The sequence below is a fragment of the Phacochoerus africanus genome, chromosome 2 (assembly GCF_016906955.1).
Source record: "Phacochoerus africanus isolate WHEZ1 chromosome 2, ROS_Pafr_v1, whole genome shotgun sequence".
Lineage (NCBI taxonomy): Eukaryota > Metazoa > Chordata > Mammalia > Artiodactyla > Suidae > Phacochoerus > Phacochoerus africanus.
This window is the reverse complement of record NC_062545.1, coordinates 87,232,746-87,242,262: the sequence shown is the minus strand read 5'-3', so window position 1 is coordinate 87,242,262 and position 9,517 is coordinate 87,232,746. Positions and strand designations below refer to the sequence as shown.

The window sequence follows — 9,517 nt, the reverse complement described above, 5'->3', positions numbered from 1 at the left end:
TTCTCTGAAGTCATATATAGTCCAGATAAACAGCCCAAAATCTTGCACATAAGTACCCTTAACAAGTCTGCCATATTGCAAGTAAGGCCAGACATCTTTTATTAATTTTTGCCTCTGTGAAGATGAATTATCATGGTTGGTGAGGCTTTCATGACTTGTTTGGAAAAAAAGGGGGGATTAGGATTTCAAAAACTGTTTATCAAGTCTTAATAATAGTGATATTAATGTATATTTTGTTACTTGTATCATAATGCTTTTCTAATAACCTGTCCAATATATATCCCCCTATCTAGCCAAGCCTCTAATAATCTGGGACAAATGTCGGAGTAAATGTCGAGTTACCTAATTATTTCTTACAGTTTTTCCTTTCCATAAAAAAAATCAGAAGTGACTCAGCATGAAATTGTCAAAAATAATTATTTTTATTATCAAGGTTTAAAATGAACTTTGGATATCTTCTTACATTTGTAGAATTCATTAAACCATTCCACTTACTAGATGCCTGTAATCAGTTACATCCCTAGGCCAGAAATTATTTTTAGACCTCTTTTTATTCTCAAGTGGTCCTGATGCTTTTAAACTCATGGATTTACATTATTATCTGAGAAACTATATAAACATTTGTGTGTAAATATATAAATAATCTAGATACATAAATATATAAACAGTCAAAAAGGGATTACTCCTTTGCCACATATCCATTACTACTAACACTATAAAGAAAATGAATCTGCCTCTTTTTTTTCTTTTTTCTTTTTTTGGCTGCATCCCAGGCAAGGCAAGGGATCGAATCCGTGCTGCAGTTGCAGCCTGTACCTCAGGTGCAGCAACACTGGACCCTTAATCCCCTGAGCCACAAAGTAACTTCCTTTGTGTGTGTGTGTCTTTTAGGGCCACACCCAAGGCATATGGAGGTTCCCAGGCTAGGGTTTTAACCGGAGCTATAGCTGCCTGACTACACCACAGCCACGGTAACACCAGAGCAGAGCCGCTTCTTTGACCTACACCACAGCTCATGGCAATGCCAAATCCTTAACCCACTGAGCGAGGCCAGGGATCAAACCTGCGTCCTCATGGGATACTAGTCAGATTAGTTTCCGCTGAGCCACGATGGGAACTCCTGCCTCCTCTTTTTAAATAGGACGTAATTATCCCTACTTTCAGCTCCCTGGCCTTTAAATTTTTATGAAGGAATAACATGGAATTAATAAAATAACTAGTGAATCTTCTAGATAGTCTGAAAAGACCTTTCCTAACTTCCTTTGTTTCATACACAATATCTTAGTTCAACATATATTTTGGAAAGAGTATGTTTAAATCAGGAATCAGATTACACAAAATTTATAAAGCAGATTTATATCATAAATCCCCTCTACCTTGTCTTTAATAACCAGTGCTTTATGAGAGTCATTCTTTGTTTTCCTGTATGACCATCTAGAACCGTCCCAATAGGAAGCTTAAAAATAAATAAAATGCTTAAAACAATAAAGGGCACTATGCACATAACATATGCAAATGATGCTCCTTGTTTCCCATGTCCGGCTATCATCTCTGAGAGACAGACTTGTCTTTTATCCAACCATTTTGAGTTTATCTGTGTAAAAATAAGAGAAAATAGACCTCTTCCATGAAACAAGAATATCAAATACATAAACATACACACTCCATAGCAGGGTCAGTAAATTTTCTGTTGTTTGTGAAATAAGATGTCAAAACTTCAGATTAAGAATGTAATTTTTTTTTTTTTTGGTCTTTTTGTATTTTCTAGGGCCGTACCCAAGGCATGTGGAGATTCCCAGGCTAGGGGTCTAATCGGAGCTATAGCTGCCAGCCTTCACCGCAGCCATAGCAACGCAGGATCCAAGCTGCGTCTGCGACCAACACCACAGCTTAGGGCACCACCAGATCCTTAACCCACTGAGTGAGGCAAGAGATCGAACTCGCAACCTCAATGTTCCTAGTCGGAATCATTAACCACTGAGCCATGACGGGAACTCCAAGAATAATCCAGCTCCATAATATTTCTTGTGCATTTCTATTATAGTTTTTATTATTCATTACAGCCAAAATCTTTTTTTCCACAAAGGATCATTTTCTTCTTTTGTAATTTGTTTGTTTGGTTTGGTTTTTTTTAGCCTCGTCTATAGCATGTAGAAGTTCCTGGGCCACAGATTGAACCCACACCACAGCAGTGACCATGCTGGATCCTTAACCCACTGAGCTAGCAGGGAACTCCTTGTACATGTCAGATGAAATTTATTGTCTAGGAAAAAAAAAAAAAACTTTTATGAGGATATTATTTTTTAAAAGTGAAATATGCCTTATGGCGCAATGAATCAATCACCTCTGGAATACTAGGGGGCCTTTCACCCCTAGTAGGGTCAAAATCGATCCAGTAGTAAAAAGAACTCTAAAACTCTATATACTGATATTCAGCATTGATATGTAATTTTATCATCATATTTTACTACAGTTCTCTGATATCCCAAGAATTCACAAAACTGCAAACAAATAATGAAAACGTGGGGTAAAATCCAGATTTGGGGAGGCAAAAAAACTGACCACATCTTCTGCCTTGGTTCTCACTGACGTAACACACGCAGTCTGTGTGAAATAGTGAGAGTTAACTCTGGTTTCTTTCCCCCAAAGGATAAGGAAAGTATACACCAACAAAAAGCTGACAGATTTAAGTGTGCTAGAATAAACTACCTTCAAGTATATGGAATGCTGAATATTCTCTTTTTCCTGAATAATTTGACTTCTTTTCCAACTATATAGGGAAATTACAGATGAAAGAAAGTTGACAAAGAACAGGCTAAGATCATGTTCCATTACCCTCATAGTCTTGCTTCGTTTTCCCTGAGACGAAGCTAAAAAGTAAATATTTTTCAGAAATTACATTTTGTCATCAAAGGTTGCTAAGTGATTTGATTTTTCTCCAAAATTGTTTTGAGCCCCTAACTGCCCATCAGTATTCAAGCTAGGTTTGTTTGGGGGCTTTTTTTGGCCGCACTCTTGGCATGAAGAAGTTCCCAGGCCAGGGGTCCACCCAAGCCACAGCAGCAACCTGAGCCACTGCAGCGACAATGCTGGATCCTTAATAAATAGGCCACCAGACCACTCCCCAAAATATTATTTTAAATGTTGTGTACAGTTCTCCTCTGAAGGAAGGTACCTATTTTTTTTTTTAAGGATGAAAGAAAAGAGAGAATTCAGTACAGTTCTTTTATGACTTGAAGACTCTAAGCAGAACTGTTGCCTTATCTCAGTCAGTGGAGTTCCTGGGGGAGCTCAGAGCTACAGAACCATCGGGACACCATCTGCAGGAATCTCCATGGTGAGCAGTCTCCCGAGATGCTTCTCTATGTAGCAAAAAGAAGAATATGTGTTTATTCACCTTTGGTGTGCAAATTCCTTCAGCAACATTTACGTATGAAATAATAGATGTTTTCTAATTACTACTGCTGAACTCAGTAACTTACTAAATTTTTTTGGTATTGGATTGAACATTAACTAGAAGCATTGCCAAATCATTTGCTTTCTTCCCAGCTACAATTACTCTTCTTAAAATAAATGACAAATAGCCCAATCTATTCCCCCTAATTCAAGCACCCAACTTTCTAGGTTCACTTAAAAGGTGTCTTACATTTGTGAGCCCAGATAAAAATTTCACTTGATATACATGATAAAAATAGCCTGAAAGAGAAATCTTAGGACTGCTAGAGAAAAGCTTCCTTCAGTAGGAAAAGGATATCATTTCTTAAGAATAATTGAAATTCCTAAGACCCACTTAAATCCACAGTTTTTGTATTAAAACCATAGAGGTTAGAAGTTGGCACTGAGAATGTTTATTTTGTATGTATGTTGAACACACACACAATGAAATACTGAGATAGCCTAACTTGGACTTTTGGCTGAATTGGGCTATTCTCAGTCTGAGATAGCGCTTCTGTTGGTCAGTGCCATGTAGGTGCAGTGTGTACATCTACCCAAACAGCTTCCAGGTTTAGATCTGTAGTGGGACAGGATCAATGCCCATGAATTTTTTAAGCCACCATCTTGCCTCTTCACCAAGAGCAGTCTGACTGGTTTCTCTTCTTTGTTTCAACTTCTTTCCTAGCATCAGGTTTGTTTCTTGTTACTTGCAGTCTAGAGCTGAAGGACCAAAGAGGTCGACTCTGGGCCCACCTTCTACCTAAATCCAAACTTCTTCTACAGCATCATTAATGAGTAGTCAGCCAGTCTTTGGCATTAGAGTATTGGTAGAAAATTATAAAGAAAACTATAAAGCATGAAAGGCCAGTGTTAGGATGAGAGAGAAAATATGAAATGAGATGAGGGAAAAGTATAAATTGAAGAGAAGGAAAATTACTGACTTAAGAAGGGAAAGCAGGCAAAGAACACAATGGCCTGAAGGGTCATGGACATCCCTGCCATGTAAAGATTTCAACGTAGCTCCTCAGCAGATCTACTGTGTGTATATATGCCTGTTTTTTCAGCACATCAAGGACCCCGCTGAATGAGAGTTGTCTCTGTATTCTCTTTTTCACATCCTGATTCCAAGCCAAAATGCAGAGGAATTCTACAATTCTTAATCTGAACATCACATGTGAGTCCATTTCACTATCTAGGAGAAGGTCCTTAAAAAATAATAATTTTCTCCAGTAACAACAGAAAATGGTACAGAGGCTGAGATGAAGTCCAGGTGGAGGAACTTACGGATTATATAAGAAATTTTAACAAATTATTTGGAGCTTATTTGGATCCTTAAAATGTAGCAAAAGACATTTGGAAATTTAAATACCAACTAGATGTTTGATGTTATTTTGCACAGTATGTTTTTTTAGAAATAGTATATTTCCATTACAGTACACTGGGTGGGTCACAAAGGATGGACATGCAGACAGAGTCTGAAAGGCGGGCTGGGGCCAGGTGCCCCAGCCTTGACACTTTTTTTCTCCTTTTTTTTTTTCTTGAAGTATAGTTGATTTACAATGTTGTGCCAATTTTTGCTATACAGCAAATTGACCCAGTCATACATATATATACATATACAAATTCCTTTTCCTGTATTATCTTCCATCATGTTCTATCCCAAGAGATTGGACATAGTTGCCTGTGCTATACAGTAGGACCTCATTTCTTATCCATTCTAGATGTAATAGTTTGCATAACCCCAAACTCCCAGTCCATCCCATTCCCTCCCCCACCCCTTTGGCAAACACAAGTCACAACTCATATATCTATGAGTCTGTTTCTGTTTTGTACATAGATTCATTTGTGTCATATTTTAGATTCCACATACAAGCAATATAGTATTAGTCTTTCTCTCTCTGACTAACATCACTTTTTAGTATGAGAATCTCTAGTTGCATCTATGTTGCTGCAAATGCTATTATTTCATTTTTCTATGCCTGAGTAGTATTCCATTGTATATATGTACCTCATCTTCTTAATCTATTCATCTGTCGATGGACATTCAGGTTGTTTCCATGTCTTGGCTACTGTGAATAGTACTGCTATGAATATGGGAGTGCATGTATCTTTTTGAATTATAGTTTTGGCCAGATAAATATGCCCAGGAGTGGGATTGCTGGATCATATGGTAGTTCTGAATTTCGTTTTCTGAAGAACCTCCATACTGTTTTCCACAGCGGTTGTACCAATTTATATTCCCACCAACAATGTAGGAGGGTTTCCTTTTCTCCACATCATCTCCAGCACTTGTTATTTGTAGACTTCTTTATGATGGCCCTTCTGACCAGTGTGAGGTAGTACCTCGTTGTAGTTTTGATTTCAAAGCTTGACATTTATCCAAGTGATGCTGAGGAAATGCCTTAGGAATTTCTTGGGAGAAGGGATTGCTAGACTGTAATGGGAGAAACTGGAGTTGCTGTTAGGATGAGGGTGCAGGATCCAAGAGAAGGGCTGAGGGCCTGCCCTTGGGGTGGGGAGGATGGTAGGGCTCTGATCAGGTCACAAGAGGAAAGAGAAGAGGATACTTCTTGCTCTGCATAAAAACATGATAGATTATCTAGGCTACACTGAAAATCGACCGTGTGCCTACCACACTCCTGGTGCACTATGGAATATTCAAGAGAAACACAAATCCCAGAATTTAGTTCAGGAACAGCATCCGAACATAACCGCCAGAGCTCCTGCAACTGCTACAAGGTACAGAAAGAAAATGAAGAATGGGTATAGCAGAGGAAACAAGCCATCAGTCAAAAGAGAGATTAAGGTGCCGACAGCGAGGGACAAACCAAACTAACCTTGAAAAGCCCCTGCCCTCTCCCAAGCCCCTCAAAGCGCAATAAATTATAACGTCACCTTCCTAGCCCCCAAAATACCTAGAATGACGCCCAGCGAGGAAGAAGGAGCCGCTCTCTCCCAGGTTCCCCTCAATCCTGTCATGGTCTGGGAGCGGAAGTCCCAGCGTCCCCAGGCTGGGGCACGGGGACCTGTCCCCCGGTGAAGCCCAGATCCGGGCTGGCGCGCCATCGAGCCTCTCCTGGGCCGGAGGGCGGGGTACCCAGGATCGGACCCCGGGGCACCCCGGATCAGACGCCTGGACGCCCACCTCTGCCTGCGCTGTCAGCTCCCCAGCCCCTCGCTCCCCTGCCCCAGCGCGGCGCGGACGGAGGAGGCGAGAACAGCATTCGGGGCGGGGCACTTGCAGGCAGCGCTGGAATCCGCCCTGCGCGCTCGGATCCGCCTGCTCTGCTCGGACGTCAGCAGTCTCCTCCTGCTGGCCTGCGGCCTTTCAGACTCACTGGTCCCGGGCGAGAAGGTACCAGAGTACCACCCAGAGCTCCGTCTGGTGCCGCGACCCGCCCCCCATCCTGGGGGGAGTGTCGCTGCTTTGCCCACTGTTAGTGCAGAGAGTCAGGATGGCCTTCCTGTCCTCCACATCCTTCACCCTCCCTCTGCCAATGAGGGCTGAAGATTTTAGCTCTTTTCGCCCTTTCTTCTCATACTCCTTATTCCGCTCCTATTGTGACTGCCTGAAACCAGGCCACTGTCCCCAATGATCACCCTCCTCCAGTCTCAAAATGTTACCATTGCAAATCCACGCTGGTGTGTAGTGAGCCAACACAAATGTTACTCTGATCTCATTCTTCCCAGCTTCAAAACTTTTGGTGGTTCCAGATGGCTAGCATCATGGAGGCCAACCCCCACCCCCCCTCGTGGTTCTGATAGAGATAGAGAAGGCACAGGTAGTTGTAGAAGTCCCAATAAGGGACCAGAGATAGAGGGGAAAACTTAGGGGACTTTGGGAGATGGCTGTAAGGTAATGACTGCTCAAGAGGTCCATCAGAACAAGGCAGGTTTGCTTGACTAGAGGAGGGGCGAAATATGCCTCAGGTTGTTGGGGGGGATGGGGTGAGGAATGTATTCATGTTCAGACCAAGAGCAGGAGTTTGAGGACCACCCTTCTGCTGATTTGAATGCACCCCTTACTGGATACTAAGGAGGAGCTACTACTCACAGAAAGGAATAGGCAGTCTTTTCTGAGCCTCACTCACCTTGGATGATAAAACTGTAGTCCACCTAATCCTCAGGATAGCGCCTCCTTGCCTGCCCGCTTGCATCTCTCACAAGCATCCTTTTCTATCTTAATAAATCTATTTCTTGCCTATCACTTTGTCGCTCTCTGAATCCCTTCTGCACGGAGGCATGAAGAACTTGAACCTCGCTAAGTCCAGGCACCAGGTGAGTGATTCTAATTTAAAAACCATGGGTTCAAGTCCCAATCTGTGTTCTGGCTGGGTTCAAGGCATAAATGCTGTCTGCGACACTGACAGCAGGTGAGTGATTCTAAAATTTTTTTTTTTTAAGGTGGGTTCAAGTCCTAATCTGGCTTTTGGCTGGATTGGAGTCCCAGCACATGGGCTCAAGTCCCAGTCTGAGTTCTGGCTAAATTCAAGTCAGAGGTGTTGTCAGTTTCAGATGGTTCTGGAAAAGCTCCATCAACAAGGAGCTTAATAGACCAGGGGCTCCAGCAGCTGCCTCCTGAATCCCATCTCTGAATTTGTGCCCTGAATTCCCACTTCCCTGAGGCTGCTCCCAGCTAGTATCAGGCGGGGCCGGAGACAAAGGACACCTCTGACAGTCAAGTCTGACTTGGGGACTCCCAACTTGTCCTGAATAACCTTTCTTCAACTACACAGCTGTCAGGATGCCTTTGCCCAAACTTGCTTCTGTTTCTCCTTCACTTGGGGTCAGACTTAGCATTGCAGTCAGATGGATCACCCAGTCTTTCCAGGCTCCTTCACAGTTATCTTTCATAGCACTTCCTTTATTCAAATCCCATCTTGTCATCTACTCCTTGGAAGATCTGGACTAACACATATACCTAGAAATATCTCTTGGGTTATTCAATTATAGGTGTAGTAGGAAACTGTATTCTATTACAAGTTAATCCTGAAAGGACTGTTGCCTATAAACTTAAATCACACATAATGGCCCCTCTCTGGGAACCCTACCTTCCAGGTAGTGAGCATTAAGCTAAAATACTTTCATTTATCTCACAGGAAACATCCTGACCAGGCCCACCTGTGAATGGCTGCAGGAAGGAAGAAATTAACACATCCCCTCTGGAGGCTGACAGGAACCAGGAAATGCTTGACTTTTCTCCCTTCCCTTCTTCCTTATAAAAGAAGCCTGAATTCTCACTCAGACAAGGTTGTTCTTTGAGACACTAGCCCACTATCTTCTGGGTCTGCTGGATTTCCACATAAAGTCATAATTCCATGCTCCAACAGTTCATCTCTTGATTTACTGTCCTGTCCTGGGTTGAGCAGTACAAACTCAGACTTGGTAACAAATTTTGGCAAAAGCCAGCCAGGAGCCATGTTGCTCATGGCCAGCGAGCCGACTGGAGAAGGGGATAAGGCCCTAGTAGCTGCCAGAACCACTTGTCCTGTGATCTTCTCTTCAAAGTACCCCAAAGCAGCCCTGGCTGCCCCAGCCCTTGGCAGTGGGAACAAAGACAGCTGGGAGCTGGTGGGCTCCTTATAATAGAATAAGTCCCTCCAGTGTGTACAGCCAGAAATTGTGTTTCCTTTGGGGTTCTTTTCTCTGGAATAAGCCAATTTGTTTCTAATTTGAGCAGGGTACCCTGTTTGTGAGGAGAGATAGTTGCTGGACTTTTACCTGATCTGTGAACCATTTCTTTTGTTTCTTTGGTTGCTAGCATTTATGTGCACCCTTTGTGTTTGGTTTGTCTTGTATTTCTGTCTTTCAAAAGTGGGGATTATTTCGGGAGTTCCCATGGTAGTGCAGCAGAAACAGAATCCGACTAGGAGTCATGAGGTTGTGGGTTCCATCCCTGGCCTCATTGAGTGGGTTAAGGATCTGGCGTTGACATGAGCTGTGGTGCAGGTCACAGATGCAGTTTGAATCCTGCATTGCTGTGTCTGTGGTGTTGGTCGGCAGCTGCAGCTCTAATTCTACCCCTAGCCTGGGAACTTCCATGTGCTGCAAGTGCAGCCCTAAAAAGCACCCCAAAAAGGGG

The 9,517-nt window shown here is 42.7% G+C and overlaps 1 long non-coding RNA gene across 1 annotated transcript; it reads left to right on the top strand.

Moving 5' to 3' along the window:
• Positions 1 to 2,798: 2,798 nt before the first annotated feature.
• Positions 2,799 to 8,762, top strand: LOC125121054 (uncharacterized). Its single transcript, XR_007133387.1, has 2 exons — positions 2,799 to 3,337; positions 8,535 to 8,762. It is a non-coding gene; the product is annotated as an uncharacterized LOC125121054 (long non-coding RNA).
• The last annotated feature ends 755 nt before the right edge of the window (positions 8,763 to 9,517 follow it).